Below are 22,021 nucleotides of genomic sequence, written 5' to 3'. Positions count from 1 at the left end.
AGTTGTTTATTGTGCAATTTTGGGTTGACCTTTGAAGATGTTACGCAACAGTGAATATGGATATTCCTCGTTATCACTACTTCTGGGTCCATCGCTATTTCTGAACACATTGATACGTATCAAATACGCAGCAACATTGTATGTGTTGCACATGTAACTCATTTTTGAACATTGTGTTAAATATAAGCTGCTTTTTCCGTATCTTTGCAACTAATTTGATCATTTTTTGCCACACAAGCAACATTTCAATACTGCTATCCAAAGACAGAGTTCGGCATTTCGTCAGAAATGCTCATCCAAGATAATATAGCATCGTATTTGAACTATTTTGAGAAACAAACATTCAATTGGGCTATGTCATAATTTAACAATCTGAACAATATTGCTATTTATTGATTGCGAGTCGATACATTTCAGCGGGTTTTGCTTTTTTAAATTTAATCTATCCTGTTAGTAACCCTTGACTATTTACTTGGGAAGCTATTTTAATACAGTCACGCATGCTTACATCCAATCGTGGCTATTCACGATTTCATTCCGGGTTTTCTTACCAAGTAACACATGTTCTTCTCAGTTACGAACCTGAGCCGTCTCTTTCAAGGCCATTTATATATAGGAGATATTTAGTTCCTAGTTATCAACCGGTATTACTTGTAACTCACTTAACTACATTCATCTCTCTGGCTCTCATGATAATGATCCCCAGAGCCACTAGTTAAATATAATATTCGTCATTCTGCTGCTCCATGGAAGTTTTTTGATGTCTTGTATCTTCTGCGATTTGAAGATAATTTGTTTCAGAGAGAGTTGGTTTAACGAGCGGCAAAAGGTGGTGTGGTCCATGTTTACCTGTCCGTCAACTAAGTAATTTGCATCGATGATAGAACACGTAACTCCTTTATGTTGCTATCAACATTTTGTTATGTTCACGGCACACTGCCCACGGTAAATTGTTTCACTGTTTCTCGTGGAAGTAAAGGAAGATATGCACTTTAGAAGCCAATCATTCGCAAAACACAACCAAAATCAGTGTATCTCGAAGAATGCAAAAAAATGCGTTCACAACGAGCGGGTGTGGGGGCAGGTATGCATATAAGGCAGTTTCCTTGTCTAGGAAGATATTTAAAGTTGCATTTCGGACTGGAATTTCATGAGAGGTTTTGAAGAAATTTCATATCGACTTGAACTTGCCACCGACGACGGATCCTGTTCCGTCAAAGGACTTAATGCTCCTTATAATGTGAATGGTCTGTTGCCTCTTTCGAAATTTAGTTGCAGCGTAACTGTTCATCCAGCTTGCCTAGTTTTCTCGTAATCATCGGTTAGTCCAGAACAAAAGCCAACAAAAATAAACTGGTCACGTTAGCACTTCATTGCTTACGTTGGAATGAGCATGATTGAGGCCTTGGGGTTGGTTATGTTGCTTTCTTGTCAATCACTGAGAAGTGCAAAAATGTGCAGCTGAGATTAGTCAACTCAGCGCATACCAGGACAAAATATGTATCAGTCGATGCCAAGGCGTAACATTCTGACAACAGTTGTTCACACTGGAATAATTGCTCTCGGGCCATCGCTGTGGCATTACTGCGTCAAAAGGATAGTGTCGTATTTTCAAATAGAGTGGATTTTATTCGAATCACTGGCACCGAGGTAAGTGATTAATTGCTTTTATTCAATGATTTCTGTAAATTAAGTCAGTTGGAGATTTAAAATAAGATTTTTTTTAAAAAATCTTCAGCATTGAGTACGTGATGACGTTTATATTAAACAAATACTTTTGTTATTTCCCCATTTTACATCTCTGCTCACAAGGTTAATGGAGGTAGCGTTTTGCAGATTATTAAAGCCAGCTGATGAATTCAAATCACTTGTATTAATCAAAATAGATGACTGCTTGTTCAATGCTGGACTTTGTCAACAGGCATATCGATTGGAACATACAGCGAATGTTGGAACATTAAAATCAAAGCCTGATAAGTTCTGGTATTGTAAGAATTGAAGCAGCCCATATAAACGGTGCAGTCAATACGTTATTACTGCGGCAATTAGTGACACACATTGAAGTTCCGGCATCCTGAGAAAGCATATGGCACATTAAAAGTTGTAATGGGGCTATGTTGCACCAACAAACATTCCGAATTCAATGGAAAACTTAATGAATAAAAATGGCGCTTTGGGACTGACGTGGTGCTTCTTGAGTGGATATCATAGCTGCCGAATATATTACTGGAAATGTGAGTGTGTGTGTTTGGGTAGGGGTGGGGGTGTATGGGGAGGGAGAGGTGGGAGGGGGGCTTCGGCTTGAGTATGTATGCATGTGGCGTGTGTTAAAACTTGAGCAATGACGTTAAAAGTTCAACTCAAAATGCAATGGTTTGCAAGGAAACGATCCCCTCTTTTCCATACGATTCAATCATCTGTCCTCCTGATTGCAATACAAGTAGATAGCAAGCGTGGCTTCCAAATAGAATAATTCGCGTCGGCTTTAAGGCAGCAAAGGTCTGCGCTTTAACATTTGGGTTGTGAACTTGACTTTCCCTCAAATTATAAATAATTATCCACCACAACAAGGAACTACAGCTGCAAAATGCGGCGAAGAGACAACTAGTTAATCGTGCGAAACAGCCATTGCCCCCAATATTGCACAGAGAGCAAGATTTCACCTAAGTAGGGCGCTGGTTAATATTTTGAAGGAAACCAATGAGTTTTCAAAGGCCGCAGCACATCGCCAGTGGAACTGCTTTTCAGGAAAAATCCAGAACAGCGATGCTTGGAGAGACCACGCAGAGAACGAGAATTAATCTTGCCATGAATCAGGAACAGCGCGTCAAGTTGCTGTCGAATCTGCTGTTCGCCAGACATACGCTCTAAATAAAACAAATGAACACATGACAACACAAGGAAGCAGATAGGTGATTTGTTGATGATTATCAAATAATACTGTTTATTCAAATTCAATAGAATTAGATTACCAGCCTTTGAAACATTTTATGAGATGTTACACTGTAACCACTAACAATAATAATAATTAGGAGGTGTAGGGTGCATTTCGAGAACAAATATGTACATGTAATAAATACGTTCGTATGCAGCTCCGTGTTGAGACTGAAGAATATGGTAATGAGAGGATTTCGGCGTCTTCCAGGTAAAAACCTGCTCCTGGTGGCGTGGAAATATTCGGTTTACATTTAGTTGGCAAGAATGACGAAGGATGCCTCTAACGGGGATGTTGAGAACACTCTATCCTTTCACGTATCCAGAAGGACAGAGGCGCTTGTAGTTTGCATATATCGATGCGCAAGTTCCAAATCAGAAGAGATAACTCATATACCCAACATTTTAAAGCAAGCAGTTCAAGCAATATAATATATTTCCAATTTCACAGAATTTACAGTGCAGAAGGAGGCCATTCGGCCCACAGAGTCTGCACCGCCCCTTGGAAAGAACACTCTTCCGAGCTCCACATCCCCAATCTCCCCGTAACACCACCCAACATTTTCAATACTAAGGGCAATTTGGCACGGCCAATCCACCTCACCTGCACATCTTTGGACTGTGGGCGGAAACCGGAGGACCCGGAGGAAACCCATTCAGACACGGGGAGAACGTGCAGACAGTGAATAAGCCATGAATTGAATTCGGTACTCTTTGGGGGCATCGCCATGTTTATAGACATTGTGCGGCTGGCAGCATGCTTCCAGCAGTCCAAGGTGCCTGGCTGGCATCACGATTTGATACATTGTCTTTTGGACTGGAGGAGAAATAGAAGTAGGAGGAATGTGAACTAGTTGTCTCGGTTCGTTTCTTGACAACAGTATAGAACTGTTAACAGAAAGACAGTTCTCCTGAGCAATTTTCAGCAGCTCCAGGCTCTTTTTTCAAGATAAAATATAACGTAAAATGTAATAAATTCTGACCTGAGAAAAGACAAAATTCTTATTAGGAATTATTTGGAATACGGTAAATAGATTACTGATTAGTTCAAAGTATGCTGTGGGAATAAATGAGTTAAATTCATGACGCAGTGCCAACAGTGTGCGGAAATAGTGAGCTTCACGTTATCCAGAGTTTTGGCTAGTCAGAGAACTAGCCAGGGGACAGGGGACATTCAAATGAGCACTGGAATGGTGGAGAAGTACTTTTTCACTAAAGATGAAGGAGCCAAAGAGAAATAACAAGGCTTTCGAGCAGTCAAGGTGAAGGGCAGAACATACCGAGGGTAGGTCCAGAATGGTTTGAAATAACTTGTTGAAGAATGCAGGACAGATACATCAATAAATTGTGAAAAATGACAGCAGAAAATGCTCTTTTTGCCGGTTCGTTTAGCCACTCCCCCAAATTGGACGAATCATTTGCACACGTGGAAGTATGCATATATAAACTGATATGCGCACAGATGTATGATTGCAAGGTGGCGAAGGTCGGACCCTGAATATTTTAGCGTAGTAGCTATTTCTAAAATGCAGGAACCTAGGAAAAGTTGCCAGTGCAGGCAGATCATTTATTAGTGGCAGGAGTATATTTATGATAGCTTATCATAGCACGATAGTGAAATGTGCAGAATTAATTTGCGTAGGTTTAAGAAATGTAAAAGAAAAGAGGCATGTGTTCGACCAGGTTTTGGGTCCCAAAAGTTTTTACAACGTAGTATGGCATATGCAGTAAGGTTTAATTGTACAGTTAACGATTATTATTAACCTCATAATTATTTGCGACTGTAATGTACATGCATATTGGGAATCGACCTGGAAAATTATTTTCGTTGAGCGTTAGTGCGGGAAGGAATTTCAGAAACAAAGATACAAATCTGCACCTTTTTTTGACAGAGAGATCTGGTCGTAGACAACAGGACAAAATTAATGCATAGTCGCATCGTAAACTGTCTTGAAATAACAAGAAGCATTTGATCTTAGGATTTTATTTCAGTTAGTGTGGGGGGGGAGGAGGGGGCAGGGGGGAGGGGGAGGGGTAGGGGGGAAGGGAAGGGGGAGGGGGGGAAGGGGAGGGGGGGAGGGGGAGAGGGGGGCTGCCTGTCTGAAACCAGGGAGCAGCCGGCCGAAAATATAGTCAAAGCAAATGAAGAAAAATTACCATGCAATCATTGAGTTCAAGTGCACACTTCTCTGAAGGTGGCTCGGCAAGATGAAACAGTTACTAAGAAGGCTCAGAGGATGCTTGGTTTATAAATAGAGGCATAGAGTATAAAAGCAAGGAAATGATGCTGCCACTCGACCAATCATTGGTCAGACCACATTTGGAGTAGTGTGTTCACTTCTGGACACCTTATTTAAGGAAGGATGTTCAAGCCCCGGAGAGCACGCAGAGGAGAGCTACTAGTATGATGGCAGAATGAGGACTTTCAGATAAAAGACAATACTGTAGAAATTGCTTTTGTTCACATTGGACCAGAGACAATTAAGAGATGACCTTATTGAGATATTCAAAATGATGAGCATAATTGATAGAATAGAGAAATATATTCTGTTTCACCTAACTGGTATGTAAGTGACTTGTGGTCGCAATGTCTAGGTGGTCAGCAAGAGAGCTCGGAATGAGATGAAGAGAAACGATTTTACACAGAGACTTACTGTGGTTTCGAATGTGCTGCGTATGACGTGGGTGGATGTGGACTACATCGGTAGTTTCAAATGAGTTCTGGATAGATATTTGGAAGCGATGAATTTAGAGGGCTACAGAGAAAGGGCTGGAAAATGGGACTCCTTGGGGAGCTCTTTTGCGTGCCGATACGAACACGATGGGTCAGATAGCCTCCTTATGTTCTGTAAAGAACAAAGAGAGCTGAGGCCGCGAAACTGAACTGGTAAACTGCATAAATCGATAGATGAGGAAAAATCAGTGGTTGACGTTTAAGGAGACATTCAATAACCGTAAGCAAAGGTTTATCCCTGCAAGAAAGATATACATTTAGAAAAGCATACAGCACCGCTGGTTGAGGAAAAACAATAATAATTGTTCAAAAGTGAAAGACGTCTTATAAAGATGCTATGTCATTGGACGTTCTGCCAGAAATGACAACCAGACATTAGTTACTGACATTATAAAGACACTGAAAATATATTTGAATTTAATTCTGTTTTTTGGACTAGAGAGATCTCCGACTCATCATTAGATCATTTCAACCGTCTTCCTGATTCTCTCTCGATCTGCCCCATTCCTCTGTCCATCCACCTGATCTTCATACTTTCAATGAGAACTGCCGTTGCGATCTCAGACACCTCCGTTTCTGTGTTATGATCCCATGATAATTATCATCTGCTTTCTCAAAAGTCCAGCTCTGACCTGGCTATCAGCCCAGCCGACAAGGTGCTGCTGTCTAAAGGGCTGATATTTACCTCTCATGCTCTGAGCGCCAAATTACATACTTGTCTCCAACCTATCCTGGATCATCAACCCATAAATGTAACACAAATACATCGAACTTTCCTCCATACATTGCAACGTCATACCAACCGAACCCCACACGGCTCTCATCTATCTGCTTCACAATATCGAAAATCAGGATTCCCCACGTCCATCCACCGTCTCAGCCTTTTACCGCCAAACTGAAATAATTTCATCCTGTCGAGAAGCCATTCCCATTACACGGTCCCACCAACATTACTCGATTTCTCTGGTGCTCTGCGCCACATCAACACTATCCGATTTTCTGGCCCGAAGCGCAGGATTTTACCAGAGAAGACCAATCCCTCACCAGGGTGGCCTGAGGGCTCTCGCATGTTATTCGTGCAGAAGCCCGTGCAGTTCCCACGACCAGCCTCCCCCACCGATGTAAAATTATTCTGTTACTAACAACTTTAACATTTATCACTTCCTGCAAATGTAATGTGTGCTACCATTGTCTATGAATTGCCTATTTGTAGGTTATGTCGGATATCCTTGTGCGAATCATACCCAGGTATTGTTCGACTATTCTCTCTCCTTTATATCGATGACTATATTCATGCCGCGTCATGCTCTTACATAGACATATAATTTACAGTGCAGAAGGAGGCCATTCGGCCCATCGAGTCTGCACCGGCTCTTGGAAAGAGCACCCTACCGAGGCCCACACCACCCAATCCCCATAACCCAGTAACCCCATTCAACTAACCCTAAGGCCAATTTTGGACACGAAGGGTAATTTAACATGGCCAATCCACCTAACCTGCACATCTTTGGACTGTGGGAGGAAACCGGAGCACCCGGAGGAAACCCACGCACACACGGGGAGAACGTGCAGACTCCGCACAGACAGTGACCCAAGCCGGGAATCGAACCTGGGACCCTGGAGCTGTGAAGCAATTATGCTAACCACTATGCTACCGTGCTGTCCAGGTCTTGCCTGGACCAGGTAAAATCTATCGATTTGCTTTTAATTTATACTGCTCTCTCGCCGTCACATGGTCTATCTCCGACAAATCCCTTCCCTTCTGGTTATTGTCTGACTACTAACATTCATGAAAAAGCCGCCAGCGCCCACAGCTATATTGGCCACACATTCGCTGCTCACTTTAATGACTGCATCTTGCTCTCCAAGTATCTGCGCCTCAGAGCATCTGTTCCAATGATGTCACCTCAGAAAACAGAGCTTCAGTCTTTTCTGGTTAAAATAAAGTTTCTGCGGATGTTGGAATATAAAACCGAAAGTGAAAATCCTGGAAAATCTCAGCAGGTCTGGCAGCATCTGCAAAGACAGGAAAGAGTTAACGTTTCTAGATCCAGATGACGCTTTATCAAAGCAAAAAGGTTTCGAAAGTGGGAGATATTTATACTACAGCGTAAAGGAATGAAAGATGAGTTATAATCACCAAAACCATGGGAGAAAGCATTCTAATGGCAGTCCGCATCAAGAATAAGAGTCGTGAAAGGCTAAAGAGTAGAAAAACTATAATCAAAGGGTATACTGTGGCAGATGTACATGTTGGGGGCCGGGGGCATGGGTGGGAGATAGGTAATATGAGAACAAGGGGGGGAAGGGGGTTGCAAAGAGGAGAAACGGTAAGGAAATGGGGGGGGGGGGGGCGGGGGGGGGGGGATAAGATAAGAAAAGAGTGGGACGGCGAGGGAAATTTGCATTCAGAAAGACAAGAAAGAAATGAAAGGTAACAGACAGTTAAAATGAACTGGAATGAAAACAAAGTGATCGAAGTGGAGCAGAGCTAATCATCTGAAGTTGTTGAATTCGATGTTGAGACCGGAAGGCTGCAGCGTGTCGAACCTGAAGATGAGACACTCTTCCTCCAGTTTGCGTTGAGCTTCACTGGACCATTGCAGCAGGCCAAGAACAGACATGTGGTCATAGGAGCAGGGTCTTGTGTTAAAATGGCAAGCAACTGGAAGGCCAGGGTTCTGAATGTGCACAGACGAAAGGTGCTTAGTAAAAAGAACATCCAGTCTACGTTTGGTCTCTTCGATACAGAGGAGACTACATTGGCAACAGCGAGTGCATTGGACCAAATTGAAAGAGGTACAAGTGAAACGCTGCTTAATGAAATGAATGAAATGAAAATCGCTTATTGTCACGAGTAGGCTTCAATTAAGTTACTGTGAAAAGCCCCTATTCGCCACATTCCGGCGCCTGTTCGGGGAGGCTGGTACGGGAATTGAACCGTGCTGCTGGCCTGCCTTGGTCTGCTTTAAAAGACAGCGATTTAGCCTACAATGAGTGGAATGTTAGTAATGGAAGAGGTAAAAAGGCAGGTCTCACATCTTCTGCGATTGCATGGGAAGGTGCCATTTGTGAGGGGAGATGTGTTGGGCCCGGTGGAGGAGTGGACTAGATTTTCCCGCTGGGAATTGTCGCTGCGGAATACTGACAAAGTGAGTGAAGGGAAGATGTGTTTTGTGCTGACATCACGTTGGAGTTGGCTAAAATGGCGGAGGATTATGCTTTGCATACCGAGGATGGTGCGGTGAAATGTATGAACCAAAAGGACGTTGTCCTTGTTCTGGGTCGGAGGGGAGGGGAGAGGGGAGTTACGCGGGAGATGGACCGCTTGCCGTTGAGGGCCTGTAAACAATTGTAGGTTGGAAATGATAGTTGACGAAGAACGGACACACATATGAAGCACCACTTTGTAAAGTGGCATCATCGGAACAAATGCGATTGAGGCAAAGGGATGGAGACCTTGCAAAAAGCAGGGTTCGATGAGTTTGATCCAAGAAAGCTGAGAGAGTCAGTGGACTTGTAATGGATAGTGGAAGATAGTCTATTGACGGTAATGGAGACAGAAAGGTCAAGAAAGGCAAGGAAAGCGTTTGCGATAGACCAGTTTAACGTGATGGATACGGTGGAAGCTGAAAGCGAATTTGATTAACCCCTCCATGTCTGAACGGCAGTAGGACGCGGCACCAAAGAAAGGCATCGTAAACTGTTTCGCTACCGCTTTATACTCTCGTCCGGACCTGGAAAATTCATCAACTTTGCTTCCAGTTTCCACTCCTCCATCACTTTTACCTGGTCCATCTCAGACACTACCCTTACCTTCCATGACGATTCGGCCTCCATTTCCGGCAGCAGGTTGTCTGCTGATATAAATTTCAAGCAAACCGACTCCCACAGCTATCTGGACAACCGCCATCGCACCGTGCACCCTGTAAGACGGCATCACTTTCTCTCAGCTCCTATGTTTCCATGCTCCCAGTTATTCCGATGATGCCACTTTCCAAAGTGGTGCTTCGAAAATGTGTTCCTCCTTCCTCACCGTCATTACCCATCTAGAGTTGTTGGCTGTGCACTAAACAGCGTGCGGTCCTTAAACCGCGCCACTACACTTGCCCCCTCCCCCCCCTCCCAGGACAAGGAGAGGGACCCCTCATTCTTACATTTCAGCTCACCAACTCCCTTATGCAAAGCATAATCCTCCGACATTTGCGCAAAATCCAGCGCGATGCCACCACAAAACACATCTTCCCTTCACTCCCTCTGTCAGTATGCATTCCACAGAGACCGTTCCCTCCATGATTATCTAATCCACTCCTCCACCATACCCAACACCTCTCCCACCAACCGTGGAAGATTCCCATGCAATCGCAAAAGGTCTAACACCTTAACAGCTTCCATGATTAATATTCCAGCCCCAAAACAGTTTTTTGCAGGTTAACCTTCGTTTTACTTGCACCTATAACAAATTGGTCTCTTGCATTCGCTGCTGCAAACATGGTTCCTATGTATTGGAGATACAAACGTAGAGTGAGTGGTCGCTTTGCTGAGCACACTCGGTCTGTGCGCATTCAGAACCGTGACCTTCCCGTTGCTGTCCCATTTTGACACGTGACCATGCTCCCATTCCCACATGTTTGCCCTTGCCCTGCTGCAAAATTCCAGCGATGTTCAACGCAAACTGGAGGTACAGCATCTTCCAGTAAGGCACGCAAAAGCCTTCCGGTTTCATCACCGAAGAAAGCAACTTCAGATGATTAGCCTTCCACACCTTTTATTCTCCATGGAGGCGGCCATTATCATTCTGTTTCCTTGGTTTCTGTGGGTATCACTCATCTCTCATTCCCTCAACCTACTGTATGAATATCTCTCACATTCCGTGCCTTTTAGCTTTGACAAAGGGGCATCTGGACTCTAAACGTTAGCTATTTTGTCTCTTTACAGATGTTGCCAGGCGTGCTGAGTTTTGCAGCATTTTTACATTTGGTCCTTTCTGAACTATTCCTGAACTGAGTACTCACCCCCCCCCCCCCCACCCCCCCACCCCCACCCCCATCACCATGCACATCAATCCCCCGCACATCCCAATCCCGCCTCACTGTCGTTTATAGATCACTCGACAGTGTTCCACCCATCTTCTGGAGCTGTGCCCTATGAGCGCCCCTCCAGCCACATATCTCAGAACCATGACGCTGTCCATCTTGTTCAGATTTTTCACCCTACTGCGAGCTCAATATAAGAATAATCGCCCGCCGTACAACTATGTCCTAAATGACGCACCCCCCTCTCTGGCCCTCCAACAACCTTTAACAGTCGCAAGATGATATACCATCTGCAAAGCCATGCTGACCTGGACTCCATCGAATACAACCATATATAGCCATCCCAATGTACTTTCCAGGCTTTCTCTCAGATGCTGCAACAGCAACTCCATTTCCTCCTCCCTCTTCCTGTGCACCAGCCCACGCACTACGTTCCGATGATGCAACATTTCACTTGTACTTCCTTCAAATTAATGTATTATATTCGCCATCCCGAATTCCCTAAAATCGCAGACAATACAAAAACAGGATGCCTGCGTTGCAAAACGCATTCTGTCTGTCGGGATCCATGGTTCCAAACTGAATTTTAGTTCAGCGCCTTGCAGCTTTGCCCACACGTCCATCCTAGACCTGCAGCATTGCTCCAATGAAATGGTGTGAACAAATTGGTTTAGGTCATGATATTTAATTCGGAAATGCTGAATTGAGCAAATGTCCGAATCTGGCTGATATGTTGGTTCACATTGATGACACGGTTGTTGTGATATCGGTCGTTTTTAAGAATCGACGAAACGTTCAACTAATTCCGGCTATAATGGTAGCTGAAATACAGATTTTTTTATGGATACTTTTTTTCGCCATGCATTTATTTCATACATAATTGAAACAAACACAACGGAAAAGCGCATCACTGTCAAATAATAATCGATATTTGTGATTCGCTGAAACAGCAATGTTTTCGTTTCTTTATTCTTCATAGTTCGTAAATATCAATGCAAAGCAATGCCGAATCGGCAGGCACACGGATATAACAATGCAATATTATCGGACTCCTCGCCAGTTAGCAGTTAATACTTTCGCCGCATGATGGAAATTGCTGTTGAATGTTCTAATGATATTTTAGTTGGAAATATAATGACGAAATCACATTAATTATTCCTAGTTATTACAGCTGTCATGTTGGCCATTGAAGTTGCAAGCAGTTCCGATCTAAAAAGCCCTGCGAATCCAGGTCCGGACGGAAAGGAAGGCGGAGGAACACGACGTGATGGTTCTTTGGAAGGTAAGAGCACGGTTGCACACTACTTGAACTCAATTTATCAAAGGGGGTTAATTTGGAATTGTAAATTTGATTGCTGATATTCAAATCAGTTCCTCTGTCATATTTCCCTATGTAGCCTGACACTTAATATTTTGCTGCAGCGATATTTCTAAAGCTCCCTATTTGTTCACACAACTTGCTGCCGAAAGCTGCCTTCTAAAAATGCAGTCCATTTAACCAAATAAATGACTCTTCTCTCAATTGAAACCCGCATGCACTGTATATTTTCCACTTACAACGATTGGCATGCGAAGTTCCGTCCGGAATTTTCCCGTTGGCGGGATTTTATTTTTCCATGATCAACGCACCCGTGCTCGCGGGTTTTACGCCGAAGGGAGGTGGCTTCATTGGAAAATCACACAGAACAGCTCGCCGCCGATAAAGACGAGGCCGGCCGGAACAGACTGTTGCCGCTGGGGTATGATTTTCCCTGAAATGAATTTCCTTTGGAACTTAGAAGTCAATTAGAAAGGATTTACGATAATCTGAAGAATGCCTTACTGGTAAAATATTTTCGAATCTGGAATATTTTGTTTTTTATTTTACCTGTGAAGTTTGCTAGCCATGTGCAATCAAAATTCGAGTTTAAATTATTTGTTGTAATGATAGTTCTTGAAGTGCAGTGAAAATAGCTATTGGTGCGAAAATTGGGGAGAGAGTCATTCCCATATTGATGCAGTTTTTGATGCACACGTACACAGAAAGATATATGTGGGTGGATGTAGAAGTATTATGGTGCCCAGCTTGGGACAGTGATAATTACGGTCCAGTTCCAAGTCATCACGGTGTGTGATTCGAAGGGGTTCTCTGTGAATGCACGTGTCATTCCAGGCGGCATTGCGTACAAGTGTGGAGCATGCTCAGTGTGAGCCTCTGACATTTTCTGACCGCCATATCTTCCATGGAACAGACTCCAAGAACTGGGCAATTGATAAAGAATATCGAAATGGTCAATGTGGTTATCTCATGGTTTGGCCAGAATTGTTTATAATCCCCGAGACTTGTTGGATGAGCACTCATGCAGTAAATTAAATCTATTCCATAAAACGGCGGCATGCGCGTTGTCGCTTGTGGTCAGTACGTTTGGACGTATGACGTGTTTTGATTTTGTAAGGTTGCCATATATTACGTCACTTATACACTGCCGTATTTGATCTATATGAATTTACTCCCAAGGGAAATCTTACTATATTTACGGTGGAAAACTGTCTGGTGATAAATCGGAGAAGGTTTCTCCGGTGATGATATTTTCTTTTCGGGCTGTAGGCGCTGCACCGCCCGCGCTTTTCAGGGCGGCGTTTAGACACCTGAATCGGCAATGCCATAGACAAAAAGCGGGAAAAGAAAATCCAGCCGTCAGCGAACGGTGCTCAACTCAGAAACATGCAGCTGGGACCATAGAAGCCAGTCAGGATGTTTAGAATGTTGTTCAGTGAACGCAGCGTTTTCTTGAACTTTTATGCTGCCAAGGTAACTTGTTATTGATGGTGAAATGGGTGAATGTTGTCCAGAATTTTTTTAATTTGGACAAGTACGGCTTCGGTAAATGATACATAGTTGACTGGCCACAGTTAAGCAGGAGTCCATTCGACGTCATCCGCACTCAAAAACTCTCAGTAAGAATACCTCACCTCGTCTCACTCCACTATAGTTTCGTCAATTGTTTCCAGTTTGCTTTGACAATGATCTTGTTATCTTCAGAAAGCTCGTCTGAATTTTCCTCCATCACTTTTTCAGTATCTGCATAACAAACAATAATAAAACACTGCTTAATGGTTGACGAAATGAGGACGATGTTTTAATTGGCCCGTCACATTTTGTGATGAGCTCTGGAAGATTACGAGCGCCTGATGGAGCATCTCAACTTCGTTTATTTTATAACGGGGCAGGCATTGATGAAATAAGTGAAGATGAATTGATCCGGTGTGTGCAGTGAGGAATCTCTGGGATTGGTGCAGCTTTTGAAAATATATGGGCCGAGCACATTTGACCCTGGCAGTGACGACTGTGCTCCAGCAGGGTAAACCACGTTGTCCCGCGTCGGTATGGCACTAACCAACACATACATTGCACGTTGATTTTCAGTGAATTGAACTCACATGCTGCCTCGATGTAACGGCAACACATGGTTGGAATTCTGCATTTTTATTTGTAGTATGACCAAGGATATTTTAGTAAGAAACACGAGTGCACCTTGATAAAGAGGTTAGTCTTTAGCATGTATGCCTTCACATTAGATCGCACCCTCGATCATCCATTAATTATATCGGTAATGTGTCTAAAAGTTCCGCTGTGGATACAAAAATGACAAAGTAGTGCATAGCTTTATGGACAATTGTATATTTTACCCTAGGTTTAGAAGTGTAAGACATTTCTACCTTTATTTAGAGATGTATTTATATATTTATATAGAGATGTGCTATATTCTGGCACGTCTGCACCCCTGAGTGTACAGATATATTTTTAGTGATCGGTTACAAACCATTCATGAAAAAGAAACAGCATAAAACATGTAGAGGGAAGACAAATAATTAGAATATATAACCAATAGTCTATTTGGATAATTCTCTCTATTTCTCACGGAGTTGAATCAATGAAGTGTAGGACAGTATATTAAATCAATTATCATAAGGATGTCAGCTAAAATCTGACGTGGAAGCATCTTTAGCAGCAAGAACAAGAATTAAACAACGCATTTCACGTAAACCATTTTCATGCGTCCTTAAGCAGTTTCATTTTTAAGACACACTCTGCAACTGCCAGCATAAACATGAACAGGCATGCCTTTCCAACACCACCTAAGGACACCGCTTTCAGAACTGGAAACAAGTGAGGAGGTTAGCGAGATAACGGAGGGATCCGTAGATACATGAAATGCAGAGTAAATCACACTCTGCCTAGGGGCGTGTTTCACGGAAAATGTAAATCAGACATGGTCAAATGTAAACAATATTCTTTCTTATGTCACTACACTCTGTGACGTACCACCACACTCTGTAGCAATGCCACCTGATTCTTTACCTGGGTAGACTTAGGTCCGCAGTTTTATCACTGAAGCTGGGCTCTCCCAATCGTTTGGTCAAGAAACCATCGTTTTCTTCCCGACTATTTGTCCAAGAGAGAATAATCCATAAGAAAGTGAAACGGAATATGTTGATGTCCCGCGACAGTGGTCCAGAGACAGGTATAGACACGACCAAGCAGAGAGAAATAGCGGCACAGAATATTTTTCAAATATGTGTGTGCACCAGGACCCAGGTAGAAGGCATAAACATCTCGAACAATAAATGCTGGCAGGCTGCTGGGCAGCTGCATTTCACGAACACATTTGTTTGCTCCAAATGAGAGATCATATTTAGTTGAACATCTAATCTTTCGATGTCTCAGAGAGATAGAAGAATCGAAGCCGAACACCTGGCGAGTGTTCTGAAACCTGCTGGAAGAAGTTGTGAGAAAATTATACAAGAAGCACACCATTATTCCGAGTGATTTCCTCTTGAGTGGAACAATGAGGTAAAGATAGAGTGAATGTGTGTGACAATTTGTTGCAAAGTATGATTTCAGTGCACAGAGTCAAATATGTAAATATAAGAGTTCAAAGCAAGAAAATGCAATTAAATATCGTATTGGCATATGGGAAATAACGAGTTTTACAAAGGTAAGGAGACAGTTACCAATTTCACATTCGCTTTGTAACTTCTCGTCTTCAGTATGTGATGTTGAACTGCTGAACGAGAAGGGTCTAGTTATTTCGTCATGATCTGGTATGTGTAGTTTTTCCTATTCTTCAAATTCAAAATAGGCCCTGCAACTTTTCGATAATTGTTTGTTAATCTTTTGTTACCATCATATATAAATAAAATGTTAAACATGTAATTGAATAATATAAGAACACGATATACTATGAGACACTAATTGTGGTAGGACAGACGATGCGACACGGCTGCAGCATATGTGAACTTGTTTTTGCTAGATTGATCCAGGCGGAAATCGTCTTGATAAAGTGTTTAAAATGCAAACTGCCTCACCTCAGTTTATGAACTGGAGGCTGATCGACAAAGGTTATGTCCGGTTGGGAGGGTGAGTGGAGAGATGGGGTTGGGGGGGGGGGGCGAAGAGTGGTGCATACATGTATTCGTTCCATCAGGAGACAGCAATTTACCTTGTGCAAGATTGTGGTTTCATTGGTCTTCGGATAGTGGTTAGCATCTGGCATCACAGCGCCAGGGTACTAGGTTCGATGCCCTGGTCACTGTCTGTGTGCACTCTGCATATTATCTACGCGTCTGCATTGGTTTCCTCCGGGTGCTCCGGTTTCCTGCCACAACTCCCGAAATATGTGCTATTAGGTCATTTGGAGTTTTGAATTCTCCCTCTGCGCACCCAAACAGGCGCTGGAATGTGACGACTAGGTGCTTTTCACAGTAATTTCTTTGCAGTGTTAATGTAAGCCTACTTTTGACAATAAATATATTATTATTATGACATGCGAGTGTAAATGCGAGAGAGTGGACTCAGAGAGGAACAGGACGACAGACTCAATATTGGAGAGTTTTCTACGCATATGATTTCTCAACTTAGTATGATGAGAGTGGTGGCTGCAGGGTGAATGAGTTCATTGATCATTACATCGTTAGTCGGGAGTAAATTTACCTACACGGGTGGTGGCGGCGCCAGTACAATCAGTGAAATTAACGCTATTCTGTGTCCAGTCGAGTATGTTGCCATTCCGGTGCCAGTTCGAAGAAAACTACTCTTGACTGTAGACAGTCATTGCGATGGGAGGACAAGGACGCAGTGGTCCTAGTTCGTGCAGGTGCCGACGAACCTATCTGGGAAATGAAATGAAATGAAAATCTCTCATTGTCACAAGTAGGCTTCAAATGAAGTTAGTGGGAAAAGCCCCTAGTCGCCACATTCCGGCGCCTGTTCGGGGAGGCTGTTACGGGAAGGTTGAAGAAGTTATGAAGAAGGTTTTATATAGCAGAATGGAGACCACATACTAAGTCAACAGGTGCAGTTTTAATATATGGACTATTACTTGAGGTACGTGTAGCATGGAATTCAACAATTAGAGAGATGATTGTAAGGCTTAGAAACAGTTGTTCTTGTGGTAGTTGAAGTTCGTGGGGCACTGTATTGGGACATTAGGGGTTAAGTTGCTGTGCTAAATTGCATCAGAAGCGTATTGGGAGCGGTGTACTTTGGAGCCGCGTATGTACCGAGAGTTATTATGCACATTAGTGAGGTCAAGCCATCTAATTTGGACATGTTTAGTCTGTCAAAGATAAGTTCCAGGCAAATCTGAATGATGAAACAGAGGGAAATTAGTGTCAAAGACGTCCCACGTCTTTGGACTGTGGGAGAAAACCAGACTAAAGGTTAGAAAAATGTACACCCTCAAGTAAATGTTATGCATCTCAATGCAGGTAACGTTCGAAATATTAAAGCTGGGCCGGAATATCTCGGTTGTTGGGACTTTTTTTCCCGGCTGGTAGCACAACCTCATTCACCAGTTTTCCTGGTGTGACTAATGGCTTTAATGCAAAATCCCGTTGAAAAGCTATGAGAAGGTCGAATCCTGCCGGCAGCGAACGATGCGCTGTCGAAAAACTTGTGGCAGATGACTGAAGAATCCCGCCCCTGATCTCAACGTGAACATATATACAGATAAATACGATCTGACAAGAATTTCAGACACATAGTTGCGGATGGACAAGCATTGGAAAGTGATTTGTGATGGCTAAAGGATACCAAAGTTGGGAATCAATCGAACAAATGTGGTGGGATTTCAATGTTCATTAATTATGACATTTTGATATAATATGGAGTATATGGAACATACAGAGAAGAATGAGGTCATTCGGCCCATCGTGTCTGCACCGACCCAATTACGTCATCACTTCCACACTATCCCCCTAACCGAATATCCTCTCTTAACCTTGTTGGACACGAATGGCAATTTAGCATGGCCAATCCACCTAACCTGCACGTCTTTGGACAGTGGCATGAAACCAGAGCTCCCAGAGAAGCCCCATGTAGACAGGGGCAGGACGTGCAGACTCCGCACAGATAGTGACCCACCAGGGTATCGAAACTGGGGCCCTGGCGCTGTGAATCCGCAGTGCTAACCACTACGCTTCCGCGCTCCTCCCAGGAATTTACAGTGCAGAAGGAGGCCATGCGTTCCACCGAGTGTGCACCGGCCCTTGAAAAGAGAACCCTACCGAAGCCCGCACCTCCACCCCTACCCCGCAACCCAGTAACCCCACCGAACCTCTTTGGACACGAAGGGCAATGTAACATAGCCAATCCACCTAAACTTGCATATCATTGGTCTGTGGGAGGAAACTGGAGCACCCACAGGAAATCCACGCATACACGCATCCACACAAACATTGACCCAAGCCGGTAATTGAACCTGGATCCTGGAGCTGTGAACCAACTGTCCTAACCATTCTGCTAACGTGGGGCGTGGGGCGTACCATCTCCAGTCATCTATTGTTTGCAACAGAAAACAATGACTTAATATTAGCAATCGTGGGTGTATGTTTGGGATAGATCAGAAATGATTAGGGTCTGAATCTCTTTGGATTGGGCGTGTACAAAATCGGTAATTGTTAACAAATGGTGGGGTGCAGCCCAGAGAAATAAATAATCGACGATTTTCAGAGACACACAGCGTTGGCCAAGGAGGATTTCAATTCATGTATGGACTTGAAACGGCACATGATCAAACTTAGTCTTTCTGAAGGAGTCCGGGAATGTGTTGGGATTGTTTTGTGGAACAGCATGTTCCGGAGCAAAGCGGAGAACAAACCTGATCGATATGGCTTCCGCAAGAAAACTGAGGGAATTCAAGATTTTGCATCGAAGAAGCCTTCAGAAATCAAACGCCATAATGTAATTGAATAGGACATTTAGTTTGAGGAAGCGGTAACTAACTCGGAAACTCCATGGGAGCGATTCTCCACTCCCACGCCGATTGGGAGAATCCCCTGGGCCGCCAAAAATTCCGGGGACGCCGGTCCGACGCCCTCCAGCGATTCTCCCAAGCGGCGGGAACGGCCCGGTCGAGTTTCGCGGGACGCAGATGGAGAATCGCCGGAGACACCGAAAATGGCGATTCTCCAGCACCCCCGCTATTCTGAGGCCCGGATGGGCCGAGCGGCCAGGCCAAAACGGCGGGTTCCCCCTAGCGCCGTCCACACCTGGTCGCTGCAGTCGTGGGTGGTGCGTGAACGCTGGGGGGGGGGGGTGGGCGGCCTGTGGGGGGCGGCGGGGGGTTGGGGGGGGGGCGAGGGGGGTATCCTGCACCGGGCTTCACATGAAATGTGGGGTCCTCTCTGAAGGAGGACCTGCTTCCTTCTGCGGCCCCACAAGATCCTTCCGCCATTTTCTTGTGGGGCGTACTTAGAGAGGACGGCAACCATGCATGCGCGGGTTGGCACCGGCCAACCCGTGCATGCGCGCATGCCGTCCATAATGCGGCGCCGGCCGCGTCACCTATGCGACGCCGCTTTTACGCAGGTGACAAGGCCTGGCGCGGGTAGATGACGCGGCCCCGATACTGGTCCATTGTCCGGGCCTGAATCGGTCGGGACCGGGGCCGTCCTGCGCCGTCGTGAATTTCGACGGCGTTCACGACGGCGCGGCCACTTCGACGTGTGAGTGGAGAATCCCGCCCTGGGTTTTACGTAAATTGAAAGCAATTAAGATGACATCAAATTTGAGCTCCTTCAATTGAAAAATTATGTTATGGAGTTGGTCGGTTGTGATGCAGCGAAAGCGCTAAAAAGAGGTTACCTAAAATTTGCACCGAATAAGTACAGACCAACAAGTAAGTAACAGCCCGATAGCAGGAGTAACATTCAGGCATAACGAGAAATGTTAGAGAGACATTATACTTAAAGATGAAACCTATAATTTGCGTAAATAGTGATATATCTGAATATTGTGCAGAGGACAAGAAACAGCAAAGTGTGGCTAAAATATTAACACCGAGTAAAATTAGCGACTGAGAGAAAAAAGACTGAGATCTAAAAACAGAATTTTAAAAAGTATTTAAACATAATAATTAAACCTTGGATCTTTTCCTAATTGGCCATTGAATACAAGCCGCTGGCAGATAAATTCACCAGCCATTTTTCATGAGTTTCTATTACTGATAATAAGAACAACATTCCAGGATTAGTCTAACGCTAGGAAATAGAAGTGAGTAAGGGGCAAAGGAAAATGACTGCCTTGATGCATGTGGCATGTACACATTGCCAGATGAGTTCACTGACAATGCTTTGAGACCAATTTCCCACTGGCTTAAAAGATGTGTATCGTGATGTTATCTGTGCATCGCTTTTAAATTTCTGAAACACTCTAAATGTGGGGAAGATACCATTAGTTTGAACGAAGCGAATGTAATTTCATTACGCAACAAGAAAGTGGGACAAAAAGTGTGAAACTTGAGACCAATGCGATTAAGATCCGTTCCAGAGAAATGCTAGAATCAACACACCGGTTTTGTGCTCGACCTGCTGAATGTGTTACGCTGTGCCTGCACCACTAAGCCGTCTATCAGTCGTGCCCAAAGTTATCGAAAATTTATATCATTTCCATGATTCTAATGCGAATACAAAATATGTTCTTTTAAGTCAACGTAAGTCAGACATGCACATTTTTACATTTACTATTTTGAAAAACACAGGGCTGGATTCGCCGTAGCCCGACGCTCAAATCACGATCGGCTTTCGGGAGGAGGACCGCTACAAGTCTGCCCCCTCCAAACATTAGCGGCACGTCATTTTAATGTCATTAGCAAATCAACGGCTTGCCCACCCACGATGCGTGACCTCCAATGGGCCAGTTTCCCCCTACCGTGCCACCTGTGGTCCCACGCGTGTGGCTTGACGGCTGCCGACAGTGTCCAGCACCCCTAGACTCGTATAGGACCATGGCAGGGGGTCGGCTTCTACAAGGGCTTGGAAGACTAGTGGGGATGGCCAGTGGGTTGCCACGGTGTTGGCTGCGGCGTCGCAGCTGGCGGGTTCAGTTTGCGCACCAGTGACGCAATGTTGTAGAGCGCGACACGTGCAGGTCGTCAGCCTGCGCAAGCGGGGCCAGCCAATCTGTGGCCGTTTTCAGTGCAACCCGCGAGCATTTTACTCGGTGCCGCTAGCCGCTCACTGGCATCAGAATTGTTGAGGGATTTGCGTCGATGGCGTCCACACATAGTCTCAAAAACTAAGAATCCACCCACAGTTTTCGCCTCCGAAAATCGAACTTTTTGTTTCCAATCCTTGTCCCATGGTGCATCGTTTCTGTAGCACGGGCTCAGGTTTTGAGATCACATTGAGAATTTAGCTTCAGCCATCTGGCATGGAGCGGAAGCCTCGCAGTGGATGCTAAAATCGAAATATCCAGTACTTACATCATGAATCTGCTAATGACGAAATTTAGGCAAGCTTAATAACTCAAATTCATTATGCGACGTGCTGTCTCTCACTGCGCAGCAAACATTATGGTGCTGAATCTCGGACAGAATAAGTGTTTCACTTATTTTCTGCAATACACTTTGTGCCCCTGCAGGTTTGATGGAGATGCCTCTCGAGCGTCTAGCTTGAAACAAAAATTTGCAGAAAGGGAAATGACGTACATGATTCAGGCCGGCTCCTCAGGAGATCGAGGGCAATTTAAACACTGGACATATTCACAGCGTGAGACTCGCGGCGCCGAGGTTCCAGGTTCGATCCTGGCTCTGGGTCACTGTCTGTGTGGCGTTTGTACGTACTCCCAATGTTTGAGTGGGTTTCGCTCGCACACCCCGCACCCAAAATATGTCCAGGGAAGGTGGATTGGCCAAGCTAAATTGCCCCTTAACTGGAACAAAATGTATTAAAAAATATATATTGACTGCATAAAAGAATCCATGTTGGAAAAAATTCGAAATTCGAACTACTTCTAAATTGAAACAAAGATTTAAATGTGCAGTATAACATACTT

The 22,021-nt window shown here is 44.2% G+C and overlaps 1 long non-coding RNA gene across 1 annotated transcript in view; it reads left to right on the top strand.

Moving 5' to 3' along the window:
- The first annotated feature begins 11,879 nt into the window (after positions 1-11,879).
- Positions 11,880-22,021, top strand: part of LOC140387222 (uncharacterized) — a 53,216-nt gene continuing 43,074 nt past the window's right edge. The window contains exon 1 of the long non-coding RNA XR_011933786.1: positions 11,880-11,986. This is a non-coding gene — a long non-coding RNA (uncharacterized lncRNA). The remainder of the gene's footprint in view (positions 11,987-22,021) is intronic.

The sequence above is a fragment of the Scyliorhinus torazame genome, chromosome 12 (genome assembly GCF_047496885.1).
Source record: "Scyliorhinus torazame isolate Kashiwa2021f chromosome 12, sScyTor2.1, whole genome shotgun sequence".
Classification (NCBI taxonomy): Eukaryota; Metazoa; Chordata; class Chondrichthyes; order Carcharhiniformes; family Scyliorhinidae; genus Scyliorhinus; species Scyliorhinus torazame.
The sequence above is the reverse complement of the archived record's forward strand: the minus strand, read 5'-3'. Positions and strand labels throughout refer to the sequence as shown.